General features: G+C 36.3%; 1 long non-coding RNA gene across 3 annotated transcripts in view; it reads left to right on the forward strand.

Moving 5' to 3' along the window:
• The window catches only part of LOC121027525 (uncharacterized), a 43,100-nt gene extending 32,049 nt beyond the window's left edge, over positions 1-11,051 (forward strand). For 2 of the 3 annotated variants that reach the window (XR_005788784.1, XR_005788785.1), the window contains exons 4-6: positions 4,818-4,892; positions 10,548-10,718; positions 10,952-11,051. This is a non-coding gene — a long non-coding RNA (uncharacterized LOC121027525). The remainder of the gene's footprint in view (positions 1-4,817; positions 4,893-10,547; positions 10,719-10,951) is intronic. The other variant, XR_005788786.1, reaches the window with a different exon arrangement.
• Positions 11,052-14,481: the final 3,430 nt, after the last annotated feature.

Here is a 14,481-nt window from a genome sequence, read left to right on the forward strand (position 1 = left end):
GGTATGGTGACAGATGGTAGCTACACTTATGGTAAGTACAGCATAACATACAGACTTGATGAATATACTGTATACCTAAAACTAATGTAACACTGTGTGTCAGCTATGCTTCAGTAAATAAATAAGTAACTCACAAATTCAAAATTTCAGGGAAGAGTTTCAGTGGTCCAGTTTGGATAAGATTCTAACTATTGAGTCAATCAACTGTGGCACCCAAGGCCAAAGTCATATTGTATAATATGGTCATTCCCATAAACAACATGGATGCCAAGAGAAGATGTGTGCCTAGAAAAATTGGAGATACGCCACACACGAAAAAAGATGTCTTGTACACAGAAGTGACAATTACAACCATCTTTTACACAGAAAGAATGTATAACTTTGACTAAAAGGACACCTATTACACAGGAATGCTAAATCACTATCCAAAACAGAACAAACTGAGACAATTCTGATAGGACACCAGTATCACAAACCTGCTACTACATTTAAGGGCCTGGGTTCCATCTCTAATATGAAAACAAAGGAAACCTAGGAGATAGGACACTGATGGAGAGGTGAAAAAACAGCTCGTGAATAAATAGCTCGGAATAAATATTGATGTGGCCAATAGTTTCTGAAAAACTAGAAGGGTCCCCTCAAAATGGCCCCAGCCACATATTCACTGGTCAGTCTGAGCATGTACTATAAATGACCTTCTAATTTGCAAAGAGCAGATGGTAACATCAGCTATTACTACACAAGGTTTGCTGCCATTGCAGAACTGGTTGCTGTAACAAGCATACATGGGAAAGAACGGTGTTGAGATTATCACAAATGGATTTTAAGGTCTTTTCAAACTATCATTAGGATTTATCTTTAAACTGGAATTTTGAGAAAATGTATCATCTTAGGAATTTGAAATGCAAAATGTTGTTTCTATATGCACCTATTTGCAAGTACTGTGCAATCTTGCACTAAACTTTTTAGTTTACTGCAATGCGCATTTCAAGAGAAATATAAACTCTAAAAGTAAGGACCCTATCTAAAACGTTTTGTCTACAATCCCCTTCTCCCCATGCCCCACCTCATCACTTCTACCTAGCAATTATGCCTAGAATATTGCCTTGACCCAGGAATTGTTCAATTAATATTTATTGGTATATTCATGACATAAAATACTACAGAATCCTCAGATGGTTGTATGCAAGATAGATTTGGTAGTAGATAGAAAAAAAGACTAAATATGGCACAATAAATTTGGCATGGCTTATTAGCCTACATACATACTCCACAGTGTGATGGCAATGAATATGAAAAAGAAGACTTTTTTCAAAATATTAGGAAGAAAACCAATTGACGGGATTTCGAAATTGGAAAATAACACAAGAAATAAAAAGAAATAAGTAAAGGGAAATGTGAGTTTTTAAACTAGGAATATCATAGAGTTAGATAAATCTGGAGGGGGATTTGGGAAAAGGATAAGTTTTAGGAGATAAAGAAATATTTAGAGGAAAATATCTAGTAATATTTTATTATTTACAGTCATAACATCTTCCAAAAGAAAGCAACATATTGAACATGCTGAGTACTGAACTCAGGATCAGGCAAGTCCAGGCAAATTATCACCTGAGATGATAATCAAAGCCATAAGGTCTTATGCTTAAAAAACGTGAAACAAACTGTACTGATATGATATTGTCACCACCCCTTAAATTTCATATACAAATGGGGTTGGTAAAACCCCTTTCCATGAGTTCCATGTGTAACTCATAATCTACCATAACAAACAGGCCTACAGTGGGTCTAGAGGAAAGAATCTGGAATTGGAGTTTATGGTTTGGATTCTTAACTCTGCCACTAAATGGCTAGGTGATGTTGGAAATGACACATATCCTTGCTAGGTTCACTGTCCATCTATAAAAAGAGGATGTTTGCATAGATGTTCTCCCAGTTTCTTTCCAGTTCTAAAATTCTAAGATTCTACTCTCTATGTGGACTTGTAGACTTGGCTTTTAAGGGCTGCCATTCTGTGTTTTCACTTAATAAAAGGTTGTTGATTCTGTCTGACACCTAGAGGTATTAGGGAACTAGGACTCAATTCATGAGCAGAATAAACAACTTTGGCAGGAATGGTTGAGTAATTATCTTTTCGCCTACAGTAATCCAAAATGGCCATCAATTTGAGCCCGTCTGTCAGGAGTAGAGTAACAGATGGTTTTACAATATATCTTGATGTTTTACCTATAATAGTCTATTTTGGTATGACAATCCTATCCCCCATGAGACAAATGGCAGTATCTGGAGATAGTTTTGGTTGTCACAACTGGGAAGGGGGTACCACTAGCATCTTGGTGGGGCAGGGGCAAGGGGTTCCACTGAAAATCCTATAATACACAGGAGAACCCCCCTCCATCTGCAATAAAATATTATCCATCCAAAATGGCAGTAGTGCTGAGCTTGAGAAATCTTTTCTCTTCTCCATCTTTCCTAAATCCATTACAAATTAGCAGAAACATCATAGAATATAGCCATTTCATGGATGTCCTATTCACACAGTCTTTTCACATTTGCAGCCTTGCAGAGTTGAAGGCGCACAACTCTGTTTCCTTAATCTCTGGGAGGTGAGGGGGGAAAGAATTAAAAAATGGACCTGCAAGATGACTTTACAGTTGTGTCTACACCCACAACATGATTAAATTATATTTGCAAAAGAAGTTTGGTTATCATAACACAATGGGCTTTATTTTTTTTTTTCTCTACTGCATTTTTCACTTTGAACAAGTTATTTTGGCAAATAGAAACTAAGACTTATAGGGAAAGCTAATGGATTTATTCAGGAAGCACAATGTAAAATTAGTGGCAGGTTTTAAAAACTTAACTCTTTTAGACAAAGCTCAAAAACTGATTAACAAGCTAGTAGTGACTATTGAAAGAACATGCTTTCACATCTTTTAGAAAACTGCTTTAAATTATTGTGAAAGCTTACACATATTCTGAATTAACATACATTTAAGTATTTCAGTGTTCTTTTTTAGTCCTAATGTTCCATTTTCAGTTTCTTCACATTTGATTTACAATTATATTATCTGGAAAATAGAAAAAGTGTGCAACAGCAAACTTCAGGTGGTGTTATAGCGATCTGTGTTACCTGGCTCCATTTGTCATTTTCTTTCTTCCCTTTTTTGTTATTATTTATTGGCATTTTGCCTGTGGCAAGACATAGTTTTTAAATGTGGACTTCATGATGTTGTGAGTCAATCCAGAGAAGGTAAAGTATCTCAAGGGCAGCATAAACGATAAGTATTTCTGAATTTTAATTTTAAGCATTTTAGCATACATATGCAATGGAGGTTTATTTATTGAATTTGAAAAATTAATTCCTTACAGCCTTGAGTGTATTTTGCTTTGTCTGCCCCTGGGTTTGTACATATTGGTGTTTTTTTTCCTTTTTAATATTTCAACAGGTGAGGTTAGCAAGACAGCTGATGATGCTGTTTTACACCTAGAGGTCTTATGGAACTAGAACTGCATCCAGAAGCGGAACAAACAATTTTGGGGGATGGTTTAATAATTGCCTTTGGTAGGACTTGTCTCACATTCATTAAAAAGTCTAGGTGAGGCTGCTTCCTTGATCTTCATTTCTTTTCAGTTGCCAGGCAAACAAACAAATAAAAATTCTTTCCTGAAAGCTGTTTAGTTATCTAACCTCAAATATCTTTGACTAGGGTGGAAGTTACACATCTCAAATATCTCCATGTTTAGAAGTTAGAACTTGGCAGACATTTGCTGGAATGCGTGACTAGTCTGTTTTTCTTGTTGAAAGCATTTAAAGTAGGCTAGAATTTTAACCTTTATATAATACCATCATAATAGTTTTCACTCTTAAAAATACTTTTGTGTTCTCTCTTTGGTAAATAAAAAATACATTGGTGTCTAATTATCTTTGATGTAGGAAGTGACTGGAGAACAATTAATATAAAGATCATGATTTTTATTACTTAGGAAATGATAAGGGAATATTAAAGTTCTCTAGTTTATACTTACAGATACTTGAACTTATCTCCTTTTCGCATTTAGTTTTATAACTAAATCTGAACTTAGGCTTGTAAAAGTGACAATATATACAAAGCCTACAAAAATGTATCTTGTATAGAAAGTAGACCTCAAGTATTCACTTTTGCCTGTCAAGGAAATGCCCATAAGAATTGTTGGTAGGCGTCTAAATGTGGAGGTAAGTAATAAGCAGGTATTGACTTCTGTTGAGATCAATATCAAGATTTGTTGACCCAAAGAGGTTAAAATTGACTGAAGAGTGGGACAATAAATCTTGTTATTGACTAGAAAGCAGAAGTCAATATATGTATTATTATAAACATTTTTCTTTTACTGTAGATGATAGGGGTGGAGTCATTTTTAAGGCCTTAAATGCATATAGCCACATGTTGTTTATACCATTGTGGTGGCCAACGTAGGCTCCTTGGCTTACCAAAAATGCATTTACTCAAATGACATCAATAACATTCCTAGGTCATTGTTCATGATGTCAAACATTCTTCTTCCTGTACTTCAGGTTCTCTCATCCTGATTAATATCAAACTGAAATGTATTCTACATTTCAAACTTGTATGATGAAATTTTGTTAGAAAGGGAAAAAAGCAGAAAAGATATTTAATTTTTTTTTCCTCTGGAGTGTAGAGCTCTCCAGATTCTCTGATTACTGCTTCCACTGTGTGTGTGTGTGTGTGTGTGTGTGTGTGTGTGTGTGTGTACATGTGCACATTTTGTGGACACATGCACATGTTCTGTGTGCCCACTTAATATTCTTCTATTTTCAGGCAACAGAGACTTCCTTCCAGGTTGCCCATTGCTAAGATGACTCTGCTCCTCACATGAGATATTATATTTACCAGGTAATTTTAAAAGCATGACAAGATAAAGAGACGTTTAAAAAAGTACACTTAAAATTAAGTTTTTTTGAAACTACAAAATAATGCAAATGGGGTGTTACCAGGTCATATTTTAGTTTTTCTATTCATACTAACCACCCAGTCACACATAAGCCAAATAGAGATTTTATATTACCATAGTTTAGAGAAGTGGAAATGGAAAACAATTTTCCATTGTTCCAAATAGCTCTCATGTTGATAAGAAATCAAACTCTGTACATCCAAGCTGAACAGGGCGTGCTGGGTTACACTAAGTCTCTGTTTGTCTAGTAGCTTTGCCTGAACTGAGGTCTGTACACATAGATCGTGAGTGCATGAAATCCTGGAGGAATATTTGGCCAGGACATTGATGTTACAGACTACTAACCCAAAATTCTCTCATGCAATATGAATCCACCCTCATCCCTCCATCCCCAGCCTCCAGGTAATAACAAAGGAAACACTCATAAAGCATCTTTTCTTTCTAACCATCTCCCAAAAGATGGCACTTCACAAGGAAGAGTCAAATCCATAAATGCTCCATAATCTGCAAGTTAGGGATGAAACATGAGAGATGCCTTCAATGTCTCACACTACAGGATGCCTCCAATTCCTCAATACACCCCATTGTGCATCACGGCTGGAGAAAGCTCTGCACATCCCATTTCCTCCTTTAACTGTGAATTTCCTCGCTTCTATGGGTTTAGATTTTAATGGGTGAATTACATTTACATCTACTTGTGCATTTGCCATCAGCAGCCAAGTTCCTGCCTAAAGGCTTTACTAACTTTGAGAACAAATTTCTCATAAACAGCCTCATTTAGTTTATCTATATAAATTCACATAAGAGTTCTTAACTCCTAGGAAGCTCCAGGACACCTCTCTGTACTAAATGGCAGATCTTAGCTGTCTATTGGTTTTAAGTGCTTTACAACGAATCATAGCTCAAGACAAATCAGTAATTAGGCTGAAATGATTCCAAAACCATTGAAAATGTGGCAAAATGTTGGTTAGCCAGATAAGTCTTAGAATTTGTGGTCTCTAGTAAGAAGAAAATAGTTCTACAATGAAAATACACCCAAATGGTACTGAAGAATCATCAAATACGATAGTATATTGATAACACCTTAGAAATACACCCAGGTTCATACACCAAAATGTCTGCATTTTTACCATTAACATGAGAAAGTACAACATGAGGCAAGCATGTAGTTAGGGCATGGCTCTGGGTTACCACCCCCACACAAAAAAATTATGTTTTTAATCTGATGAACCCTATTCCACAAATTCTATCTATGTATCTCCATATATATGCGAATTTTCCACAAAAATTAAGAAATTCCATTTGACTCCTTACTACTTATGATTACTATGATAATATACGATCTTACCCTTTGCCTCACAGATATTCTCTACATAAAGATGAAAAAAATAACATGATCTAAGCCCTCTGTCTTCTTGTAGTGATAGGTTTACAGGGGTCACCTGAACTTTCTCACTTGTTCTGCTGTTTAGCAACTTAGGTGGGTTAACAGATGTCCTTGAGTAGATGAAGGTCAGGGATATACTTAAAAAAACTTGTTTCTAAGTTTTGATGCCCATGACATAACGACTTTGAATAGGGCTCTGCATAACCCATTAGGTCACTAGAAATCATTCATTCAATATGTTAGCCCGTATCTGTTAATACTCAATTTTGACTAAGAAATTATCCCCCATAATTGCTTTGGATGATAAAATTGTTTCCTTGGTAGATAAGCATTTTTTTAACTTGGAAGTTTAGAATTAATTACAGAGATATTTAAGAGAATCAAAGACATAGTGTTAATATTTATGTGTTAAGGAAACATGATTAACTTTTGAGTATTTATAATGTTTAAGATATTTTAGTTTATTAGAGAACAGGTAAAATTTGTGATTCAACTTAAAATGTGTAATTACGCAATTGATTTAGGCCTGTGAATTTAAGTAGAAATTTAATTTAGTTTATACAGTAATTACAGTAAGTATATAAAGCAAGTACTAAAACATTTAAGAGAACTTGAGGTTCACAATATTTCTAGGTTTAATTTATTAGAGCCATTAGAGGTATTTTAAGTATTCTGGAAAGTTTGTTTTTAATCACACATTTGAAGTATCTAAATAAGAAGTCACATATATTTAATTTATAAATTTAGTTTAAAATGTTTGAAGGAGATTAATTAACTTAGTTTGTACATGGGTCTAAACATTAATCAAAGGCTTCATAAAAGTGATTGCTAAATTTGCTAGACTTACAATTACAAGATTATGGAAGAGCTAAGTTTTCAAATTTTTACAACTAATAATTCAAATATATTTTTAACTAAACTCAACCTTTGAATAATCTTTCCTGAACACAAAATCTACCCTTGAAATTACTGTTACTGACAAGGCAAAAGAGGCATATCAGAAGCAAAACATTCACATTGACAAAGGTGGTGTGTAAGAAGGTAAAGAAGTATTAAATTATTGTACTAGTAAAGACCTCCTACAACGACTGCCTACCAGAGACGTCTTCAAATACTCTCAACTTCTGGCAAGTTTGATAGTATTAGTACTGAGAAGCAGAACAGAGCAAAGGTCACAAACTCAGTACCTGGGGTCAGATGCCTGTGGTTTATACCCACGTTGCTTTATGTACTAGCTATGAGATTCTGGGTGAATGCTCAACTTTTTAAGATTCACTTTCCTTATTCGAAAACTGGAGGTATCAATAGTGCATTGTCATAAATTATTGAGAGACTTGAATGAGATAATGCTTACAAGTACTCAGCAGAGTACCTGGCATCAAGATAAAGGCTAAATAAATGTTCATTAGTACTAGGAAGAGGAGGAATCTTCTCCTACAGGAACTAGTCTCACTCTGGTTTTTAAACAGATACCCTTAGACACAATATATGGTAATTGCAAATTCAGTGAAATCCTTTCTAGAAAGTTATGCACCTGGTAGTGGATAGAAAGAGGAAAGAACAGCTTTTTTTTTTTTTTTCCCCTGGTGAATAGAAACCACAATAATCTAGAATTAAGAAGGATATTGTTTATCAACAATAAGCAACTCTTACTTGTCTTCTGATAAAAAACTATTACCTGTTCACTCTCAAGAGAATTATAGTTTATAGCACCCAATAATTTTATGACCTCTTTAGTTTAGCCCCTGCCCAAGTGTACTATTATAAAATGAAGCAAGAAAAGAATAATATCAGAACTCAGAACTGTACATTTAAAAATATTTAATGCTGAACTTTTTATAATTATAGGAAAAATAGGAACGAACTTACCTTTATAACAAAAACTAATGTATTAAATAAATGATAATATATCTATAAATGGGTATGCCATTCAGCCATTAAGATTAATTATGGGGGTGGGGGCGCCTGGGTGGCTCATTTGAGCATCCAAGTTCAGCTTAGGTCATGATCTCGAGGTTCACAAGTTTGAGCCCCACATCGGGCTCTGTGCTGACTGCTCAGAGCCTGAAGCCTGCTTCAGATTCTGTGTCTCCCTCTCTCTGTCCCTCCCTGCTCATGTTCTGTGTGTGTGTGTGTGTTTGTCTCTCTCTCTCAAAAATAAATAAAACATTAAAAAAGATTAATAATGGAAATGTATTTATGTTATCAGGGATATGCATTTAGAATATACTGATAAATGAATTTTATAAGCAAGTTGCAAAGCAATATATATATATATAATAATTCATTTTTTGTTTAAAAAAAGAGGGGGGACTATCCCGTTTTACCTATGTATATTATATATATCTATAACATATATAATAATAATATATGTAAAGTAATATATATTATACACATATATACATAGAAACAATCTAGATAGCTATATATGGTTATATGCATTATTGGCAAAGATTTTAATGTTCATGTCAGAGTTTGTGAAAAAAGGTCTCCCCTACATTATTTGCTAATAAAGGAATCACTACAACCAACCAGAAAAGTAGTAGAACAGTTCCAATGAACTGTTAAATGAGGAATCCTACTTTCGGAACTCTAAGTAAGTAAAAGTACTAGCATATACAAAGATATATTTCTTAGCCTCTTTTTCTGTTGACTAAAAGGAGGAACAATATACATACTCGTTAGGTATGCCACAGAAATGATGCAGTGAAACTTCCGCAGTTATGTGACAAAAGACACTGAATCTTCTACCTTGTTCTCTGTTGGATTACTAACCCAAGAGAAAGAAAAAGCCAATGCCAGGTCATGAGGATACTCAAAAAACCATACGTAGAAGTCAACATGTAAAGAAATAGAAACCTCCTTCCAATAGCCAGCAAGGAATTGAGGTCTCCAGCCCATAGACAGCTGCTTTGGAAACAGATCCTCCAAACCCAGCCAAGCCTCCAGATGACTGCAGACCCAGCCAACACCTTGACTGCAGCCTCATGAAAAACCCTAAGCCAGAATGACCCAACTAAGCTACTCCCAGATTCCTGACACTCAGAAACTGTGAGCTAATAATTGTATTTTAAGCCACTTTAAAAATTGTGCACAGTCATACAAGCATTTTAGTTGCTAATGGAAAAAGAATGATTTAGATATATACATAGGTATATATATTAACATATTTAAATTTAACTATCATAGTATCAAAAGTACAACTGTAGAATAATGTGTATAGTACAATTCAATGTTTATTTAAAAAAAATCTAAACCTTTTGTCTGTATTTGTTTGAGTGTAGAGGAAAGCACCAAATGATTCATAGAAAACTACTAATAACGTGTGGAAGAGAAGATTATAAGCTTTTTCTTAATATACCTTAGTACTATTTTCATCATATGAAGATGATGTGCTACTTTTACAATTTTTAGAAGTATAATAAACTAAAGAAAAATGGGAGGAAATATCAGGTGTTGTATCTGGGTATTAGGATTTTGAAATTTTTTAAATTACATTTTCTTTCTTTTTGTGTCCAAGCTTTGCAATGACCATACATGAATTAGTTAAATGAATTTAGTTTTAAATAAATTTTAAAAATCAGAAGTCAACTATAAAAGAACTTTGAAATGTAAACAAGAAGCCATTGTACTCAGTGGAGCTTCACTCGCCAACCTGATTGTAATGTTTGCTCACAGAAACGTTTAAAATGTGAAACTCGTCAGATGCTTTCCATCAGAAGAATGCAGAGTGTTTCTAGTCTATGAAATGACTGATATTTAAAGCATTCTTTATTTCTGAAGTGGGCTTCATAGGGAAGACGGTCAAGTACTATTCCTGCGAAATGCAACCACAGCAAAGTGATAAGGATCACCCAGGGCTATCCAGTAAACCGGGAATAGGACACCTCTCTCCACGTCTGGGCCAGTCAGTTGACGTCTTGTTCCTACCGACACAAACTGGTACAACTGAAAGAACTATTTGTACACTTAAACATTTCTGGGATAAAACAAACTAACATACAAACACAAAACCTCACTGGTCACTTTATATAGCAGGAAATTTTTTGTAGTTGTAGCCAACAACATGCACAAGGTACAACAGCTATCACTTTGACGACAGGCTGATGAGCCAGAATTCTGCTTAATCCATTGCAAACCACAGTTTTCACCTAGCAAACCACATGATGTGATTTAGTTGTCTCATGTTTCTATTTTCGCTCTGCCTTAGCAAAATTAGATTCTTCTAGTCAACCTGAATTTAAAGATATAAGTATACTTGCATTTTTTAAATGAAAGATTTGTTTTGAAGAAGGTGAGAGTAAAGAATCGTGAACCTTGATCATCTCTTCTGAGCCAAGATGTTTAACTCACAGCAGCAGCCATTAAAGTTAGGAGAAGGGTGGGGCGCCTGGGTGGCGCAGTCGGTTAAGCGTCCGACTTCAACCAGGTCACGATCTCACGGTCCGTGAGTTCGAGCCCCGCGTCGGGCTCTGGGCTGATGGCTCAGAGCCTGGAGCCTGTTTCTGATTCTGTGTCTCCCTCTCTCTCTGCCCCTCCCCTGTTCATGCTCTGTCTCTCTCTGTCCCAAAAATAAATAAAACGTTGAAAAAAAAAATTAAAGTTAGGAGAAAGACATGAATAAGAAGGAAATGCATACATCCTGATCTCACTGTAAAAATGTTCTCGAACTATCATGTCCCTAACAAATAAATATACCTTTAATGAAACCCTATATGTTTTTTTTCTTTTTAAAAAAATTTTTTAATGTTTTATTTTTGAGACAGAGAGAGACAGAACATGAGCAGGGGAGGGGCAGAGAGAGAGGGAGACACAGAATGTGAAGCAGGCTCCAGGCTCTGAGCTGTCAGCACAGAGCCCAACGCGGGGCTTGAACTCACAGACCACGAGATCATGACCTGAGCCCAAGTCAGACGCTCAACCGACTGAGCCACCCAGGCACCCCTGTTTTTTTCTAAAGATAAAAAGAAATCATTTTATTTTTCCTTTTTAACGGGTTCATCATTGCTGAGACTGATTCAGACTCATGTTCTCCTTAGGTTTCAATCGGCAATGCCTTATTTGCTTTAGATGACAAATCACTTCCATGGTTGTGATGTTTAATTCTCATAATAACATTTTAAAGTCAGTTATCAGCCCTCTTTCACAGAGGCAACAGATCAAGTGCAAAGAAGCTGAGTGATTAATTCATAGGCATTCCATGGTATTGACAGGACTCAAAATTAGGTCCTCTCTCTCTCTAAATGTTATAGACTTCTCTTCTACATCGGCCTTCCACGCTCCTGCCTCTGTTGCAGGCTTTGAATGCTTCACAAGAATACCTCAGCCCCATTTTGCTTCTAAACACCACCCCCAAAGCCTAAAATGGAAAAGCCAACTGATCAGAATTAATGATTCTAATAAACATTGAGCTAGAACACTGATTATTGGCAACCTGCCCACACCTTTGATATGTAAGCAATTATTCAGTCTACACCCATCACCTAAGAGAGGGGCTCATGGGAAACTGGTGACTCATTCCAAGACGAGTTTGGGCAAATAGAAAGGCCGAGGAAGCACCTGCACATAATAATCAGGAGGTATTGACTTCTGCTGTGGTCAGGAACAAGATTTATTAACCTAAGAGATAAATATTGACTGAAAATTTGGACAGTTCCTCTTTTTCTTCCCAGAGACCTGGTAAATTACTCGGACTGCCACTCAGACACTAAAAACTTAGAGCTTTCCTCCAGTTTTATGTCCATCTTTAGTTATAGACCTCCTAGGGGAGGAAAATCTTTGTACTATATTTTAGAGAGATATTTAAAATCCTGCTAATTATTGCTTCATATTTATCTGTTCTAACACTTGCTGGCCAGAAGCCTTTTATTATGCAGCAATAGGTTTTCACATCCTTGGGGCTTTTTTTCTATGGTCTTCAGTGTCTGGCTGTGAGTCCAAATTTCTATTCATCTCATATGATAGCTTCTATTCTTTCCCCCTCTAGTTTTCTCTCATCCTTAAGAAGTGGTTTGCCTCCTGTGGAAACCCCTCCTAGGCCTGCAAATTGTGCAAGTGATGCCTTGGGAATGTTGTGTTCTGGAAGCTCCTTGTTGTGACATGCCTATCACTAAGTCATAGCAAACTCTTTCCTCCTCAGATTAGTTATTCACAGATGCCTCAATCCAGAGGGCCTGGTTTGAAGTGTCAAACATCCAGGTCTCTGTCCTTTTGCCCCATAGCTTGGAGTGGTTTGCATGTGTCTTCAGATGTTGGTCAGATTTATTCTCTTTTCACTTTTGAGAATGCATAACAATCACCTCACATAACCTGCTTTCTTTTCAGGTCTTTTTCCTCAATATTTCTTTTCCTTTCTTGGAGCTCATTCTCCTTTCAGGAAATTTAGATGTACATCCCCACATTATATTAAAAGCTTCACAACTGTAAATCAGTGAGGCTTCAAAAAATGTACTCTCCTCATTTAAATATACTCCTTCTTGATCAGAAAAATCAACACGTTCCACACACCGTTCTTGTTCATGAGTATGTTTAAAGCGCTTATCTCCTTGACTCCAATAAATTATCAAAGTATTTGTTCTAGTTACTTTGAAATATCTTAGAAACATTTGTGGCATTAACACAGTGTACTGCAGATTTTGAAGTTTTATTGCTTTTCAGTTCTTTTCATTATAGTATATTTAAACTCCAATCCTTTTCTTTTCTTGAGATGACTGTGTTTGACAGAGACCTGCACAGAAGTATGTCTATCTTTATATGCATTTCCTCCCCCATCTCATTCCTTCAGAGACTGTTATGGTTTTTTAACAGCAGATGTTACTAACATATTTTCTAATTCTTTTTGAGAGTTTCTACCAGGCTTTGGCATGACTGGAGCCTGCAAGGCACTGAGTCCAGTGTGCTGCCCAGCTTAGGAGGTAAAATACTTGATAGAAATGCTTAATTGTGATTCGAGTAAGACCCACTTTCTAGTAGTAACACATTTTCTCAGCAAGTAACAGTAGAGTACGTGACAACTGCACTGTGCCCTAAAATAAGTTTTAGGTTGCATTGAGCTGAGGTCTGTAAAGCACTCCTTCTTGCTTCAATATTTTACGTTGTGCTTGTGACACTGAGGTTGGGAGGACAGAGCTGAAGAATGGGGCAAACTGGCCACCACAATAATGTACCTAATGTGTCTTCTAAGACTTGTGAATGGAGAACATCCCTAGGCACAAAAAAAGGTGATTCTCTGGGCTGAATTCACAAAGGAGTCCTTGCCTCAGGAAAGAGTTGGAGATAATCAACAGCAAGAAAGCCCTTGAAATTCTCCAAGAGATCCAAAGAGGCTGAAAATCAACCAGCAGCCACAAGGTGGCGTAATCACATTGACGTCCTCCTTCCTGCTCTGATTTCCCCATAGAAACCTTTTAATGTCAACTATCTGAGGACAAAGGTATCATTTTTACATTTAAATAAAAACCACTTATCACTAAGATTTACAAAGCATCTCGGTGCATCCAGACAGCTATCTGCGTATACTGGATAGTGTATAAATACGTAAGGTTGAGGCTGCTGAATAAAAAAAGAACCTGTGCTTTCCCCACATTTGATGACCATTTTCTTTCTGGAGGTAGTCGATTTCATATGATACAACATCCCTTAAAAAATGTAATTTAAAGATTAAGAATAGAAAGCATTTGAAATATATTTTAGACCATATCAGAGAACTTTTGTAAAGTGCAATTAGCTTAGATATATAGAGTGAACATGAACAAGGATGCAGATATTACAGAAAGTGTCTTAAGTGCCACCACAGGAGGGACAAGGGGCAGCATCTGGATGCACTCATGGCCACGTATCTTGCTGCTGTTGCTCACTGGGGCATGGGTTCCATTCTGACTGGTGTTTCAAATCCTGGCACATTCACTTGCATTCTTGGGGATTTCATTAAACTCTCTGTGCAACAATTGCCTCGAATTTGAAAATATTTGAAAACGATACTCCAAAGCACTGCTGTGGGGATGAAATGGATGAATTCATATAAACAGAGCTGCTAGTAGCCAGCAGCACATCGTGGAAATTAGATACAGATGTCCTTCAGGGTGAACACATACCCTCTCTAGGGTGAACAGCACAGCAAAATAGCTCCTGCTAGATTTCAGCAC

This window comes from Herpailurus yagouaroundi, unplaced genomic scaffold (assembly GCF_014898765.1).
Source record: "Herpailurus yagouaroundi ecotype Mexico unplaced genomic scaffold, PumYag 77, whole genome shotgun sequence".
NCBI lineage: Eukaryota > Metazoa > Chordata > Mammalia > Carnivora > Felidae > Herpailurus > Herpailurus yagouaroundi.